Genomic DNA, 19,111 nt, shown 5'->3' with positions numbered 1-19,111 from the left:
CCCCCATCCCCTCAAGTGGCAAGTAATCCAATATATGTTAAACCTGTTAAAATATATGTTAAATCCAACACATGTGCCTGTATTTATACAATTATCTTTCTGCACAAGAAAAATCAGATCAAAAAGGGAAAAAAAAATGAGAAAGAAAACAAAATGCAAGCAAACAACAAGAAGAATGAAAATGCTATGTTGTGATCCATATTTCCCATATTCCTCTCTCTGGTATAGATGGCTCTCTTTATCACAGAAAGTAAAATTTTAAAAAAATAAAAAATTAAACAAATAAAATTTTAAAAGAAGGTGGAACTTTAAAAATTTACTTTCAGTTCCAAATTCTCTCCCTATCTCTGCACTCCTCATCTTTCTATGGAGAAGATAAGGACTACAATAGCCATTATACATATGAAGTCACACAAAATTTATATTCACATTAGACATGTAAACAACAACAAAAAAAAGCAAGAAAAATAAAGAAATTTTTTAAAAATACATTTGGAGTCCATCACTTCTCTCCCTGAATAGCACTTTTCAAGATGAGTACCTTGGAATTGTTGTGGATAACAACAATTGTTCTTCTCATAATAACTGTCTTTTGCAGTTAATTGTCATTACAATTTTGTTGTGTACAATGTTCTCCAAGTTCTGCTCCCTTTGCTTTGAATCATCTCATATAAATCTAGAAAAGTTAGAGTGTTAGCTGAGCTTTGGAGAAAGCCAGAGAGGCCAGAAAGTGAAGATGAGAAGGGTGATAAGTGTCCCCATGGGAGCCATCCAATGAAAATATATCGAGTGAGGAGATGGCAGTATAGTGGTAGAATCCTTTCTAGTGTGGATTAATTAGTCATTGAGGTCCCCTCTAACTCTTAAATTCTGTGATTCTTTTGAAGTCTGTACTCTTAGAACTAGAAGGCTCTTAAAGATCATTTACTCCAACTTTCTCATTTATGGATGAGGAAGCTGAGGTTCAAAGAAGCATTTCAGACCTAAATACTATTCTATAATCTGTTGCCAGAGGTCAATGACAATTACTTGGAAAGTGATTCTTCTGCCTGCTGCTGTGTTGTTTTCCATCAAAGGAAAACAACAACAGCTTATTGATTTGCTTAGCAGAGAGGAAATAACCCAGGCTCCAAAGGAAGCATTTATGGTTCTAGCAATAACAAGGTACTCACACACTCTGGGATTTATGTGAACTAAGTTTTTGTGTACTGTGGCAGAGGAGAGAAGTTGAAGGTAGAAAGGATGGTCTAAACCAAGGACTCATCACTTGGGATCCCAACAACCAGATTTCAGAGTATCCCTGTTAATGGTAGAGTTGTAATTAATATCTGGAGTTTGTGACTCTTAAATCAGTGATGATTTAACTATATTTTGTTATCTTTAATGCTTAATTACCCAGAAGTCTTTAGTCTTCAATTTGATTTTTTGCAAATGAAACTCCTAAGAGGCAGGCAGTGTACTTTTTCTTTCCAAGTAGTGTGGAGTGAGGACTAGAGAATTAATTTTAGAGACAAAAAGACCTGGATTTAAGCACCACCTCTGACATATTGTCTAGATGACCTGGGTAAATTGGGATTAGTACCCTTAGGCAATGCTTATTAATTGAGAATAAAGTGCTGTCCTGCATTGGCAGAGGATATTTCCTCACCGTTATTTACTTCCCATACCAATAAAATCATCGATCTGGTTCCCATTTCTATATAATCAATAGTCCTTGGCAGTAAATTGTGTATCAGGGAAGACATATATACTGTCATGGCAGTAGAGCTAGTCATATACTCTCCTTATGGGGTTGACATAGCACAAAACTAGCCCAGATTGAATAAGTAATAGTGGATGTCCAGTTACCCTATGTTATGGAAGAATGAGATCAGACGGCTGAAGAAGGAACTCTAGTTCATTCTGTCCTGGCTCTTCTATCCTCCAGGAACTAGAAAGCGTGAGTCTTAGTCCCCTGAGCCAATGAATTCTCAAAAACAGTGTCAATACCTTTTAAAGGAAAACTACACTCAAAGACATTAAATCAATACATTTCTCAGCTTTTCTAATCCTCTCTTCAGATTTCAAAGTAATCTTATGAAACAGCTAAGAGAAGTCATATTCTCTGATCTGTAGCAAGGTTTTATATTTAGCATCATTATTACACTATAGCTCCTAATATAAATAACATTTTTTTTCTACCTTATAAGGTATAAGTTCCTTGGGAGCAGAAACTGTTTCATTTTTGTTTTTGTTTCTTTGTACTTAGCATGGTTCCTAGCACACAGGAGGGGCTTAATAAATAATGTATTGATTACCTTAAAGTTGCACAAGAAAATGATCTGTGCCTGGATCATTGATAATTTTCTCAGTATTAAAGATATTTTAGTGCCCTTGATAGGGGCAGCAAGGTGGTGCAATGCACAGAATGCCAAATCTGGAATCAGGAAGACTCACTTTTCTGAGTGTGTGAATCTGGACAAGTCACTTCACCCAGTTTCCTCATCTGTCAAATGAGCTAGAGAAGGAAATACAAATCACTCTAGTATTTTTGTTAAGAAAACCCCAAATGAGATCATGAAGAGTCAGACATGACTAAAACAACTGGACAACAATAGTACTTTTGATTCCAGAGTAGCATATACCTGGGTTTTAGAAGATGCTTGTTTTCTCAGAAATCTTTTACTCTATAGTACTAGTTGCATCTATTGTTGAGATGCCAGTATTCTGGGCAAATTTTGAAAATGAGATATTATACCTTGGGGGGGAAATTCCTTTGTGCTCAACATATTTTACATGACAATAAGAAAAGTCTGTCTGGAGAAACTAAAGGAAGGAGAGAATGAAAAGAAAGCTACTGTCCTCCTCTGCAGTTCCCCATCTCATTATTGCCCAAAAGACTGGAATCACTGAAGCCCCACTGAGTCAGCTTTCTTCTAATTTTCCCTTCTCATTCACCTGTCAGAAGATAAAATGAACTAAAGGAAAATGAGAAGCCCAGATTCAGTTAAATGCTCAGAGAACATTTCAAACCCAAATACAGTTCTTTAATTTGTTGCCACAGATCAACGACAATTACTTAGAAAGTAATTCTTTTATCTGCTATTGTGTTGTCTTCCATCAAAAGAAAACAATAACTTATTGATTTGCTTAGCAGAGAGGAAATTACCTGGGCCCCAAAGAGGGCATTTATGGTTCTAGAAATAACAATTGCCCACACACACACAGACTTAGCTCTGGGATTTAAATGAAGTTTTGGTGTATTGTGGGGGGAGGAGGAAAGTTGAAGATAGAAAGGATGGTCTAAAGCAAGGGCTCACAACCTGGAATTCAGCAACCAGATGTCAGAATATCCATGAATTGGTATGGGAAATAAAGATCCATCTTTATTTTTTTATTGAATTTTATTTATTTCAACCGACAAAAAATCTACCCTCTCTCTCTTCTAACCCTGTTTCATTTGAGAAAGAAAGAAAAACAAAATCTTTTTTTACAAACAGTTATAGTCAAGCTCATCTAGGGACACCAGGGCACCTAGATAGTATAGTAAATAGAATGCTGGGTCAAGAATAAGGAAGATTCCTCTTCAGGAGTTCACATCTGGCTTCAAATTTACTAGCTGTGTGATCCAGGCAAGTCATTCCACCCTTTTTGCCTCAATTTCCATATCTGTCAAATGAGCTGGAACAGGAAATAGCAAACCTATCGTTGCCAAGTAACTCCCAAAATGGGGTAATGAAGAATTGAACACAACTGGAAAATAACAGCAACATAGTCGAGCAAAACAAATTTCTACTTTGTCCATGTCCAAAAAAAAAAAAAGAAAAAGAAAAAGAGGTTTCATTTTGCACTCTTTGGTCTTAACATATCAGGAGATGGGGAGCATGTTTCATCATCAGTCCTCTAGTGTAATGATTGGTCATCACACTGACCAGAATTCCAAGTAGTCCCAGATTTCTCTGAAAATATCCCCTTGATCTACATCTTTATTTTCATTAACCATGAAACTTAGCATTTCCTTTGATGATTAATATATGCAATGAACCACAGTGGTGTTATACAGGCTTAGAATAGAAATCACAGATATTTTCATATCACATACAGTTGTTTCAATTATCTCAAAATAGTTTATGCTCATCACTACTTCAAAATTAGACCTGCTGCTAGAATGCACTTGATCACAGTCTTCCTATCTACAGACTGCATTTCAACAGAATTGAAATTCTTTTATGTTGTTACTGAGTTATATATCTCATGTCTGACTTCATGACCCCATCTGGGGTTTTCTTGGCAAACCTACTGAAGTGGTTTGCCATTTCCTTTTCTAGCTCATTTGTACAGATATAGAACTGAAAAAAACAGGGTTAACTGATTTGTTCCAGGATAACAGAACTAGTAAATGTTTGAACTGAGGTCCTCCAGACTTCAGGGCTGGCACTCTCTCCCCTGCACTACCTCACTGCCTCAATTTTTTGGTAGACTGATAGATTTTTTATTTTTATTTTTTCATTTCAAATTATTATTCTGAGGGGGGGGATTCCATAGGCTTTACTAGATTGACAAAGGAATTCACAACACAAAACTGTGAAGACTAGAAGAAAAAACCTAGAAGAAAAAAATGGAACGTGAATTTCTTGCTATAAAATGTCAATAGTGAAGAATTTAGTTCCATTTTTGGTGCCCAATTCATCTATCAATATCAAGGGCATCTTAAGAAAGGAGGTGCAACTGCTATTTTCCTGACTAAAGGTAGGAGGCTGAATTTTTATAGATTTAGAACTGGAAAGTACCTAAGGCCATCTAGTCCTATCCCCTCATTTTACAGATAAGTAAACTGAGGCTATTTGGGCCATAGAGGTTAAATGACTTGCCAAAGATTACACAGGTAGCTAAATGGCAGACCCTAGATTTGACTTCAAGTTTCAGCAAATTACCACTGTACATTGTGGCTTCCATCTAATTGATTAGAACTATGTAGGAGAATAAAAATACGAGGGGGGTTGCAAAGAAAGGATTAAAGGTAGAATAATAGAAATGTTTGTATTGCATGTGTTAACTGGTGGAAAAGTGGGTGGAGATAATAAAAGTTGGGGGGGGGTTCAGTTTTTTGTAAGATTGTCTCAATAAGATTCTAAGATACTGTCTAGACTGGTGGCTACCTGCATGCATAAACAGGGTGAATAAAAATATCCAATTAAACTTCTAGATTTTTTAGTAACTAAATACTTACATAATCCAGTGAGGCATTTGGAAGAGAGATGACTTTCATTTATAGGATCATAGATTTAGAACTGGAAGAAACCTCATCTAAATCAATGCCCTCAGTTTATAGATGTGGAAACTAGGGTACAAGGAATATAAGTTGCCCAAGGTCACACAGGTAAGAAGTGAGAGAGAAGAATGAATTTGAACATATTCTTCTGACTATATGGCCACTAACTTTCTATAGAGAAAATGCCTAGAGCTGATTTGTTTATGGAGCACCAGGAGGTTAGTATCACTAGAGTACGGTTGGAGAGTAAGGTGCAAGAAGATTGGAAAGGGGGCTAGGTTATGAAGGACTTTGAATGACAAACAGAATATTTTGTATTTGCTCTAGGAAGCTACTGGAGTTTATTGAATGGGAGTAGGGGGAGTGACATGATCAGACTTGGATTTTAGGAAAATCGTTTTGGTGACCGAATGCAGAATGGATTGGAACAGGGAGAGACTTAAGGCACATGATCTCATCAGCCAACTGTTGCCATAATCAGAGTATGAGGTGATGAGGGTCTGCTCTAGAGTAATGTATTATTGGAGTAGAGGAGGGGGCTTATTCAGGAGATGATGCAAAAGTAAAAGTTAGCAGGCCTTCCTTGGCAACATATTTGGATATGGAGAGATGAGAGATAGTGAGAAACCCAGGATAATTCCCAGGTTTCAAGCCTGAGAAGCTAAGAAGATAGTGTTGACTTCTACATTAATAGGGAAGATAGAAAGAAAAGAGATGATATTTGTGAAGAACTTAGCACACTGCCTGGCACAAATTAAGCACTGCATAAGCACTTTTTCCTCTCCTCCCCACCTCTCATCAAGGCATTCCTTAAATTGAATTTCTCTTCTTGTATTGTGATAACCCAGCGGGACTTGGTAATCAGTGGTTAAATCATATTTTGACAAGTTTTTCATCAGAAGATCATCATATAACTTCTCTTTTTCAATTACTTTGGTACCTAAGCCTTAAATATTTCCCATTCCCCAGTCCCATTCCCAGGTCTAGTCAAGTAAAAATGACTAGTGAACTAAAAACAATTGGTAGGAATTGCCAAGAGGTAGATTTGATCTTATTGTAAGGAAAAAACTATTGGAGCTGTCCAAATATGGAATAGCTAGCTTAAGGAGATATTAGGTTTCTATTTCTAGATGGCTTTAAGCAGAATCTGAATGGCTATTGTCAAGGAAATTGTAGGGTATTTCTATTTAGGTACTGTTTGGACTAGATAACCCTGAAGCTCCTTCTATATCTGACAGCCTGTGTCTCTATGATTAGGTTCTAATATTTCATCACTAGTGATCTTGTCTTGCCCTTTAATGTTTCTTAGATTAGTTCTTAGATGAAACTAAACTAGAAATTCAGCATGGCTATATTTTAGGTCTGATTCTTAGGGCTAAAAGATAGGCTGAACAAATAATAACTCACATTTCTATTGTACTTCAGGGATAATAAAATATTTTTCCCATTATTTCCATTTTACAGAAGCTGAAACTGGATCTCAGAAAAATTAGATGATTTGATCAAAATCACATAACTAATAAGCAATAGAGTCCAAGTTTGAATTCAGGTCTCCTGCCTTCCAGCTGAGAGATCTTCTTTCCATACCTCATTAACCCTCTTTCCAGAGTTTGATCAGAAGTTTCTTTTTAGAAGCTGTTAATAAGGTTGTCATTTTTTGAAAATTGATTTTATGGTTTATCCTAAAATGGTAGTTTTCCCAATGCAACTTACTGATTTTCTAAATCTAGTGAATTGCCATTTATGGTTGCACACCAAATTTTTAAAATAATATTGAAGAGAGCATTCTAAGATTGTGTGTTTTTACCTTTTTGAAAAAAGAGCTTGCCAAGGCTTAAGGAAGTAAAGAAGTTTCATACAGGATTAAACTCATCTTCACAAAACAATATGAAATCTTGAAATTTATTCTTTCATTTAAAAATCTAATTGTGCAGAAGTCTTCCCTTATCCCTACCACCATCAAAGTTGAAAATGACCTCTCCCTCCTGAAATTTTCCCATATCACTTGAATCTAGATCTTTCCTTAGTCCCCAACAACCCTCTTTTATATGCTGCATATATGCTGCATATACAAAAACAGTATCATTTTTCATAAATCATTTTATATCATATTCATTTTTATATTATATCTCTTCTAGTAAATGTGAAACTCCCTAAATTCAGAAACAATGCCACATTTCATTTTTGCTTCCCTAGAAAACTATTTGTCTCAGTTTTCTCAACTGTAAAATGGGGTTAATAAATGCACTACCTCAAAGAGTTGTTGTGAGAATCAAATAAGATAATATTTGTGAAAAGCATTTAGCATGGTGCCTGGAATATAGTGCATGTTATATAAATACTAATCCTTTCTCCCTTTCCTTTTCTTTCCCAGTCCTAGTAGAATACTCTGCATATGGGAAGCATTTGATAATTTGAATTTGTGCCTTTTAACCTTCCTATGCCCTTGGCTCTCACTAATTCTATGTTTTTCACCTTTTTCTTCACCTTTTACTTCTCATTAGGGACCATCCTGATGTATATCTTGCCACTGGACCCAGATGACTCTGTAGTTTCCTACAGTAAGTAAGACTGGTAACTTTGCACATCCTTTCCTCCCCTCACTTCAATCCAATTCACTTGCATGTCATGACATCATCTCCCTGATGTCATGGTCCTCTTCAAGAACAAAGGATAAACAACAACAACAACAATTTCTCATTGACACTTCCACCAACAAGTATGAGAAGTAAAAAAACAAAAACAGAAACAATCAATTTGCTCATTCCTTTGGTCTATAAAAAGCTTAGTGGAAAAGGCTCAGAGAATCTTAGAGTCTCAAGGATGAAAGGGATTTTGGAGGCCCTCTATTTGCAATTTCCACTTCAACAAGGATCCCTTTTATGATATCCATCAAGTTGTCATCCAGCCATTGTTTGAAGTCTTCCAGTGAAGAGAAACCCAATACCTTTTGGAGGAATCCATGGCACTTTTGGGTATCTCTAATTGTTAGGACCAGGGCAGCTAAGTGGCCCAGTGGACAGAATACTTGGCCTAGAATCATAAAGACTCATCTTCCTGAGTTCAAATCTAACCTCAGACAGTTACTAGTTATGTGACCCTGGGCAAATCACTTTACCCTGTTTGCCTCAGTTTCCTCATCTGTAAAGTGAGCTGGAGAAGGAAATGATTGACCATCCAGTGTCTCCAATAACAATAGCCATTGTTAGGAAGTAATTTCTTTCTGAAAGCACTGAAAGACTTCAGAAAACTAATAACCAAGGTGACCATTCATGAAGTGAAAAGACAGCTATTAAAGCACAATGTCCACTTCTCAGTAGAGAGGTGGTAGACTACAGGGGCAAAATGGAGCATATATTTTCATCATGGTCAATGAATTGATTTGTCTGCCTGTCCTTATTAAAAAGGATCACTGCCTGTTGGGAGAAGGCAGTGAGTTCATGGGAATGATAATGGTATTTATTATCAATAAAGTTTTGGGGGAATAAATTTTAAAGAAAAAAAATTTTTTTTCCCTTTCAATCAAGCCTTCCTTTACCTTTTTGCTTTTCTACTCACTGCTACTGCCTCTGCCCTCTTAGTATCAACCCACTAAGGCTAAACTCTCCTCTGTATTCCTCTAACTTTCCAAGTCATCTCTGTTCTTTCTCAGGATTGGGGCAGTAAGGGAGGTCTGCAAAGGGGTTAACATCCCAGAAGATGGATAAAAACCAACGTAGTCTCATTACTGGAAAAAACAAACAAGTAAAAATAAAACAAAACAAAATTAAAAAAAAAAAACTTCCAGATTTGTATGACAAGATCAGGAAGTGAATTTATCAGGCTTCCCACACAGTTAGAATGAGAGCATTGAGAGGTGTTCAGAGACAATGAATTGATTGAATTACAGAGTCCTGAAGAAGCACTATTTTCTATGTAAAATGTAAGTAGCCATTTTCCTATATTTTTTACAAACACGTTTGATATAGTTCTGCTCTGATGCACTAATCCCCTGGGGTTGACTCATTCCTGATTATTATGACTAACAGACCATTCCCTCAGGACTCTTCAGGAAAGAGGTAGGGTGTAGGAGAAAGGGAAGGGAATTAATCAGAAGGCACCTACCTGGGAGAATTCTTAATTCTCCTCCATGAATCTTCCTTGAGTCTTCTCATTGACACGTAATCCTTCTGTCCTTTGATTCTCTCCCAGCAATTTATTTTTCACCTCTCTTTAGGTACTTATCTCATTATGCCTTGAATTATATGCAGCGTGGAGGCAGAGGCAGACTCTAAATCTTGAAACCCTATAACCTCTGTGGCCACAGGATTTTATAAAAGAGTTGGCACTAAATGGGAGCTTGGGAATTATCTAACCAAACTACTTAATTTAACAGATGAAGCTACTGAAACTCACAGAAGCTGAGATGTCATACTATCATAGATTCTCTTGCACTCAAGTGATCCAATTAACTAACACCTTTCTCTCCAAAGCTGATTTTATTCCATTTGGAGGCTATGAGAATTCACAAATGAGCCACTTGGATATCCAAAAATCTAATAGGGAAATTTCATGTTTGAACTATTACAGTAACTTCCTAACTGGTCTCCTAATCTCTGCCCTTTATAATCCCTTTCTACTATTATTAATAGTAGATTCCATAAGGACAGGGACTGGCTTTCATTTTGTCTTTGTATCTCCAACAGCTGCAATCATGCCTTGTACTGTTTTTAATGTTTTTTTTATGTTTTTAATTTTTAACATTTACTTTTATAAAATTTTGATTTGCATTTTTCCCTCCTCTCCCCTTCCCATGACAGCAAGCAATCTGATATAGATTACACATGTACAATCATATTAAACATGTTTCTACATTACTCGTGTTGTAAAAGAACAAAATGAAAAAAAAAATGAGAAAGGACAAACAAAAAACAAAACAGTGAAAATAGCATATGCTTCATTCTGCATTTGGACTATATAGTTCTTTCTCTGGATGTGAATAGCATTTTCCATCATGAAACTTTTAGAACTGTCTTAGATCATTGTATTACTAAGAAGAGCAAAGTCTATCAAAGTTGATCATTGAATAATATTGCTTTTATTGTGCTTTGCACCTTTTAAAAAAACAGATTTGTGACTTCATCTTTCATATAATGCAGTATTTATTGAGTGATATAAGGAGTTCCAGATAAGGAAAGACCTCTCCAATAGAGAATGATATTTTTGCAACCTATTGTCTCAGAGAGTTACTGAAGGATTGAAGTGACTGACTTAGAGGTACATGGCAAGAATGTGGTAGGATAGGATTAGAAATAAGGTTTCCTGGAAATTGAGTGGATGCCCATCAATTGGAGAATGGCTGTATAAATTGTGGTATATGAGTATTATGGAATATTATTGTTCTGTAAGAAATGACCAGCAGGATCATTTCAGAAAGGCCTGGAGAGACTTACATGAACTGATGCTGAGTGAAATGAGCAGGACCAGGAGATCATTATATACTTCAACAACAATACTGTATAATGATCAATTCTGATGGGCATGGCCCTCTTCAACAATGAGATGAACTAAATCAGTTCCAATAGAGCAGTAATGAACTGAACCAGCTACACTCAGCAAAAGAACTCTGGGAGATGACTATGAGCCACTACATGGAATTCCCAATCCCTCTATTTTTGTCCACCGGCATTTTTTATTTCCTTCACAGGTTAATTGTACACTATTTCAGAGTCCGATTCTTTTTGTACAGCAAAATGGCGGTTTGGACATGTATACTAATATTGTATTAATTTATACTTTAACATATTTAACATATATTGAATGTCAACCTGCCATCTGGGGGAGGAGATGGGGGAAGGAGGGAAAAAATTGGAACAAAAGGTTTGGCAATTGTCAATGCTGTAAAATTACCCATGCATATAACTTGTAAATAAAAAGCTATAGTAAAAAAAAAAAAAAAAGAAAAGAAAAAAAAAAAGAAATAAGGTTTCGTTGACTCAAAGGTTAGTTGTACCTAGAACCTACACACAGTCCTTCAAGTCTTAATTCATAGGAAAGGGCACAAAAGCCTCTGTAAATGCAGGGGTGAGTACTGACTCTCTTCGTGTCCCCTCACTTCTACTGAGTCACTGCAATGGTTTCAAATATCCAGATTCTTTCATTCATGGAGGCAGCTGGGTCAATGGATAGAGCCTGGGACTGGAGTCAGGAAAATCAGAGTCCAAAAATGATCTCAGACCTAGGTTATGTTACTTAATCTCTAACTGCCTCAGTTTCCTCAACTGTCAAATCAGATTCACAATAGCACCCACTTCTCAAAATCATTGTAAGGACAAAATAAGACAATATTTGTAAAGTACTTGGCACAGTGCCTGGCACTTAGTAAATGTTTCTTTCTTTCTTATGATACCATGCAAACTCGTTGCCAAAATCTGTTCTCTTCCCTCCCCGCTAACCAAGACAACAGTTTTCTTTCTTGCATTCACACACTCACTGCTCCTCCTTCACACCCAGGGGGCTAATCTCAGGATCAGCTCTAGGTGATTGCCAGCATCAAGGGAACATTTTGCTCTCCTAAACAGGTCCTCGAATTTCCAACAGCTTCCAGAGAACAGCTGTTCTGCTTTTCAAGCCAGTTATTCCCCAGAGTCCAACACACATAGCTAATAAATGGCAAGACCAGGATTCAGAGTCACATCTTTTAATTTCCAGTCCAGGGCCTAATCCACTTGTTATTCAATGGAGTCCAATTCTTGCTGACCCCATTGCTTGGCAAAGATACTGAAGTGTCTTATCATTTCTTTGTCCAATTCATTTTACACATGAGGAAACTGAGATAAACAGGAAGAAGTGACTGCTCAGGGTCACATAACTAGTAAGTGTCTGAGGTTGGGTTTGAATTCAGAAAGATGAATCTTCCTGACTCCAGGCCCAGCTTTCTAGTCTCTGTACCACCCAGCTGCCTTTTCCTCAGCTAGCCTTTCAAATACTTGAAGATAGCTGTTATCCTCCCCCAATCCCTTAAATTTTCTCTTCTCTGGCTCTTCCTCATCTGACATGAACTCAGCACACTTCATCATCTTAACTGTCTTCCTATAGGGATTCTATAATTTATCAATATTCCTGCTACAATATGGTGTCCAGACCTGAACACAATGCTCTCGATATGCTAGAGGGAGGGCATACAAAGGAACTGGTATTTCTTTCCTTTAGGCTAAAATTATCAAACAACCTAAGATCACACTGGGTTTTTCACTACCATAGTACATCACTGACGCAAATTAAGTTTGCAATCTATTAAAATCCCATTTTTGTTGTTGATGTTCTTTAATTGATTAGAGAGCTCCCAGAGAGGAACTTCCTCTACCATTGCTGATTGGTTAGTTGTCTGGGTACCAGACTGAGAGGGATCAGGTAACTGACACTGGGAGATTAAATGACTTGTTGCAGTCATACTGCCAATAGGTATTAGAGCCAGGCTCTCCTTCCTCCACATCCAGCTCTCTATCCACTACAACGCCTTTCTCTCTGTTTTTTAGACAAATCACTATATAGCCATGCTTACCCCATCTTATAATTGTGAAGGTGATTGTTGAACTATAAGATTTTATACTTATTCTTTTAAAATATACTCTTAGTGGGTTATGAAACCTACAAAAATCTTTCTTTTAATCCTCCCTGTCTCATGTAATGTATTCACTGTCTTTCCCAGCTTTGTGCCATCCACAGATTTGATAAACATATTGCTTATGCCTTATTCAAATATAGAAAAGAGTCTGATCTCATCTTCCCAAAGTGAGACCAACTGTTTCTCCCCCTAGCATTCTGGGAGTATTCCTGAGAGGTTGGGGTACCTTTTTTCTAAAGCTATCAGCTTGATCCCATTTCCTGGTGTCTTTCTATAACTGTTAAATAACTGCCAGAAATTAACTTCTCAGGTCTATTTAACCACCTAACATCAATAAGCTTTTACAAAGAGATGTCTTTTTCAAAAATCTCATGAGAAGAAAAGTATAGGCATTCCTCATTCATTAAAAACTAATAGAGTTATGGTGGATACTTTTCTCTCTCTCATCTTCTGGGAAGAGTAGGCTCAGATTTAATCCAATTTCTTCATGTTATTATTCCCACTACTTTCATACCCAAATGTGGCATTATTGCTAGATGAGTCCCAGTCTCATCTGTTGGTGATTTGAGTTCTGAGGCTTCTCCTCAAGGCATCAATATTAGAATCATCAAAAAACCTGACCTGGGGCTCCCCTTCCATTCCTTCATCTCTAATTTCCTTTACCTAAAAGGAAAAAAAAAGCCAGGGTAAAGAATTGAGTTTTCCAATTCCAGTAGACTTGAGATGGAAAATGCCATTTGTATCCAGAAAGAGAGAAAACTATGGAAACTTAAAGTGAATCAAAACATAAGATTTTTAATTTATTACTTTATTTTGTTATTTATTTCTTTGTTTGTTGTTTGTTGTTTTATTTGCTTTTGCTTTTTCATGTTTTTTCCCTTTGTTCTGATTTTTCTTATACAACATTACAAATATGTAGATACGTTTGAAAGGACTATACATATTTAGTCTATCAGATTATTTGCTGTCTTGGAGAGAGGAAAGATAATCTTACAAAAAATGAATGTAGAAAACTATCTTTACATATATTTGGAAAAAATAAGATACTATTGAGAAAAAATAAATATGCACATATTTCAAAATGGATTTTAAGGATTTAAATTTAAAGGGATTGCACATATTTAACTTATAACAAATTGCTTGCTATCTTAGGGAGGGGAGAGGTAAAGGAGGGAAGCAGAAAAATTTGGAATACAAAGTCTTGCAGAAATGAATATTTCTGATTGTCTTTGCATGCATTGGAGAAAATCCAATACCATTGAGAAAAAAAAAGAACTGAGTCTTCACAGAGCACATATTGGTCTTGGATGGGAAAGGCCCAAGGCTTCTCCTTACATAGCAATCTCTCTTCTCTTCCCAGAACACCATCAGGCAGGAAAAAGTCAACCTAAAAGAATGACTTGTCAAGGTTATACTGCCAGGTCCTCCTACCTCCAAGTCTGGCTCTCTATCCTCTACAATGCTTTCTACCTATTTTAGACAAACCACTATCTAGCCATGCCATTTGAATGTACCTCAGGTCTAGTTAGTCAAGCAGAGAAGCTTCTCTTTAGCACATGATTTACAGAGGGAATTAGTAATAAAATGTCTACACTTGCTGAAAGTCCACATGGCATTGCATTATAAATACTCTGCACATGCTCATAAAATAGGGGTATTTTTTAATACATCATACAAATATCACTCTGGAAAAATACATTGTCATTTTTAAAAATGCTAAACTACAAAGCGCCAAGCACATTACCATGGGGAACTCCCAATGAGACTGGCTTTCAAGTTTAGAATCCATATAATTCTTACCTACATTTCTCCATATTTTTACAATAGCAATGAGATTTTGTCAAATGCATTACTAAAATTCTATGTATTTCTATGTATGTAATCTATGTAAATCTATGTATATAATCTATATTTATAGCATTCTCCTTGTCTACTAGCCCTTCAATTTGTGCTATCATAGAAATGGCCTTTGTTTTCATAGAGGCTCCCAGTAAATTGATTTCAATATATTTTGGTGTTTTAAGATTTGCAATGTGTCGATTTTTTCAAACCATTTTATTAGATATGATTGAGATCTCTTGTCTAACACAAGCACTTTACAACCTCCTGGGTTCTGACTAAACCAGAAAGAATTATAGTTTATGCCAGCTAAACTCTCCTGTATTTGCAAAATTCTATCTAGGGAGAAAATAGTCTTTCATTGCATATCTGGCTTAGCATCAAATAACTTTTTTTCTGAATGAAAACCAAACTCATTTCAGGCTAAAGTCTTGTCAGATCAGAAATATCTGATTAAATGACTAAATTTGAGATTAGTAAAAGAACTAAGGCAGCAAAGGTGGTCAAGATAAAGCTTTGTGCAATGGAAACAATGGTGCACTTGGCATCAATAGGCTTGAGCTTAGGGTCTTTCCCTGCCAGCAGGACTCACTGGGTGCCCCATGACAAATTCTTTCCTCACCATCCCTTTTGGTATTTCGACCAAAAATCAGGAGGTAGGGAGAGATAATTCCTAAAATCCCTTTCAGCTATAGTGACAACCACTACAATAACTGTTATTTATAGAGCTTCAAGTATGCAAAGCACTCTATAAATGTTATCTTATTTTGTCTTAACAACCCAAAGAGGTAAGCATTATGATTTTCTCCTTTATACTCAGATTTTCCTGACTCTGTATCCAATACTCTACTCACTATACACTTAGGATTTGGATTCATAATTGAGAATCAAATTTAATGAAACCTACTTCTTAGCCTTATAAGGCACAGAACTATGCTAATGCCAACTTAGTCTCTCATTAATTGTTAAATTTTCAGTGTGAAAATGAACTAGCAAGTGCTATGAATCAGAATTTCATTTATGAATTTCATTTTTCTGAAAGAGCTGATTAATAAACATTTACCAGCATATCCCTGCTTATCGGTGTGGCAGATTAATAGAACAGTGAGCTTAGAATTAGAAAGATTCATCTTCCTGAATTCAAATCCAGCCTCAGACACAAATTGTATGACCCTGGACAAGTCACTTAATCTCATTTGCTTCATCTGTTAAATGAGTTGGAGAAGGAAATGGCAAACCAATTCAGTATGTTTGTCAAGGACACGACTGAACATTAACTCTGCTTTATAGTCCTAATTTTTAGCACAAATCACTGCATCTACTGCCTTTTGGGGTAAGAAGGGAAATACACATTCTTATAATTTCCCCCAAAATTTACTTTTCCAAAGAAAATCAGGGCCATAAATAAAAAATGCTATGAAGGTAGACACAATAGGACTTGACAAATGATCCAATATGGTGGTGAACTAGAGTGAGGATGTGAGAATGACATCTAGCTTGGGAGAATGATAGTGCCCTTAATAGTATTAGGTAAGTTAGGAAGATGGGGGTGTTTTGTGGGGAAAGATAAATTCAGATTTGGACATGTTAAGTGTAAAATGTTTGTGGGATATACATTTTAAGATACTGAATAAACAGAGATGTGATTGGAGGTCATAAGAGGTTAGAGTTAAACAAATAGAACTAAGAGTGCTAGAAATGACCATGGAGATTGGTCTTATTGCCTGTCTTCTTTTGCAAAACCTCAATCCTAGATGACCCAAAATCTACCTCCTCTTCTATTGTCAACAAGCTGCTGAACAAAGTTGGTCCCACAGCTATGCTGATTAATACATTTCATATTTGTTTTATTCAACCTCAACTAAACTCTCACTTCAGCACAGAGATTCCTTTTTATTCTATTCTACCAGGGACAGAGAAGTGGTCCTGGGAATATACTAATGGACCTGGTCTAAAGTTTTCAAGTTTAGAATCCATATAATTCTAACCTACATTTATCCATATTTTTACAATAGCAATAATCTAGCCTCAGACACTTAGCTGTGTAACCCTGGGAAAGACACTTAATTTAGACTCAAGTTTCTTAGCAACTACCTTCCAACATCATTGTAAGAATCAAATAAGACAATATCTGTGCATAGCACAATGCCTGGCACATAGTAGGCACTTAATAAATACTCATTTCCTTTTTCCTTCATACTTATTCCCATTCAGTATTCAATTCATATATGATTCAGTAATCTCTCATATATAACTTTTCTTTTTGTGTTATTTTAAAAGTTTAGTTATGAAAGGACATAGTATATTCTTAATAAAGGCTTTTTGATTGAAAGGACTCTCGAGAAAGAAAGGCAATGGTGTTTAGTGGGAAAACATATTTGGAGTCAGGAAACTTAGGTTTAAGTGTGACTCAAAGATTTTTCAGTCATGTGACTATAGGAAGTTAAACATTTAGAACTTCCATATTTCTTGATCCAAAATGAGGATAATTATCTTGCTTTAAGAAGTTATTGTGAGGAAAGTAATTTTAAAAAATTAGGTTGCTCTGTAAGTGTGAGCTATCTTGTATAAATCCGAAGATGAGAGAAGGAGCTTGTAACATATATTCTCTAAGGTCCCTCCCCTTTTTAAATGTGTGATTCTATGATTCTGATCTTAAGAAAGGAAAAGCAGATTGTAACATAAACAAAAAAAAAAAATTAGTATCAGTGTGGAGTAACACTGATTAAAAAATGGAACCACATGTCTCTTCTAAAAGAAATCCAGAAGAGCCAAACAAGACAGGAGGTTTGGATTTTTAAGAATGAATTTAATTTACTAATCTGAGGAGCTTGTTTTTAGTAACTATAGATGACTTCATTGAGATTTCCTTTTTTCAAGAATAAAAGTCTGTTCTGATTTAAAATTAGAATTATTCAGAGGATCAAGAAGCAGTTACTCAGAGTTTCAACCAAGGCAGACTTAAAGCACTACCTAAATATCACTTAGATCCTTCAGGACAGCTCTGTAGGGCACCTAAAACAAAAGAGGCTTGTGAGAGATTATATTTCCCTACTCCCAAACCCTGCTTCCTTCTTTACTCTCACTCTTGCCTGTTGAAATTTCTTATATGGGAAGAGGAAGGTAGTTTGTGAGAACCAATCTACTCCTCTATGACATGGAGGACTGTGGAAACAAGTCCTGAAGGATGAAATTCCAAACCCCAGGGAATATTTGAAGAATTATTAATAGTCCAACCAGGGAGTTTAACTCTGTTTTTTTTTTTCTTTGTTTTAATTTATTTTTTCTTTTTTTTTAATTGTTATGGCATTTTTTCCAAATACATGCAAAGATAGTTTTCAATATTCACCCCTGCAAAACCTTGTGTTCCAAATTCTGCCCCCTCTCTTCTCCCCTCCTCCATCCCCAAGACAGCAAGAAATCTGGTGTAGAATAAACTTGTGCAATTCTTCTAAACACATTTCCATATTCATCATGCTGTGCAAGAAAAATCATATTGAAAAGGAAAAAAAGCATGAGAAAGAAAAAAAAGCAAACAACAAGAACAATAGCAAAAGGTGAAAATACTATCCTCTAATCCACATTCAGTCTCCATAATTTTCTTTCTGGATATAGATGGCACTTTCCATCACAAGTCTATTGGAATTGCCTTAATCACCTCATTGTTGAAAAGAGCCAAGTAAATCACAATTGATCATCACATAATCTTCTTGTTAGTGTGTACAATGTTCTCTTGGTTCTGCTCACTTCACTTAGCATCAGTTCATGTAAGTCTTTCCAGGCTTTTCAGAAATCAGCTTATTTATCATTTCTTCTTGAACAATAATATTCCATAACTTATTCAGCCATTCCCCAATTGATGGGTATCCATTCAATTTCCATGACTACAAAAAGGGCTGATACAAACATTTTTGCAATATGGGTCCTCTCCCCTCTTTTATGATCTCTTTGGAATACAGATCCAGTAAAGACACTGCTGGATCAAAGGGCGTGCATAGTTTGGTAGCTCTTTGGGCATAGTTCCAAATTACTCTCCAGTATGGATGAATCATTGAATGTATTTAAATATGAATCCTTCACTGAAGTATAATAGTGAAGCCACACCTTCACATGGTAACTTGTCTAGCTTCATGGAAAGATTCAGCCCCCTTCTTATTCTTCATTCTTTCTAATAGAATGCCTTCTAAATGCTGTAAAGAAACATAATCAGCTTCAATCTGATAAACCCACACAATGATCTTGTTTAAGAATAATAATAAAAACTAGCTAATATTTATAAAATGATTTAAAATTTACAAATCACTGTATATATGTTATATCATTTGAGACTGACAACAACTTTGAGAAATTGGTGCTATCCAGATGTTATAGATGAGGAAGGTGAGGCTGACAGAGTTGAAGGGACTTAGCTATTA

The sequence above is a fragment of the Antechinus flavipes genome, chromosome 1 (assembly GCF_016432865.1).
Source record: "Antechinus flavipes isolate AdamAnt ecotype Samford, QLD, Australia chromosome 1, AdamAnt_v2, whole genome shotgun sequence".
Lineage (NCBI taxonomy): Eukaryota > Metazoa > Chordata > Mammalia > Dasyuromorphia > Dasyuridae > Antechinus > Antechinus flavipes.
The sequence above is the reverse complement of the archived record's forward strand: the minus strand, read 5'-3'. Positions refer to the sequence as shown.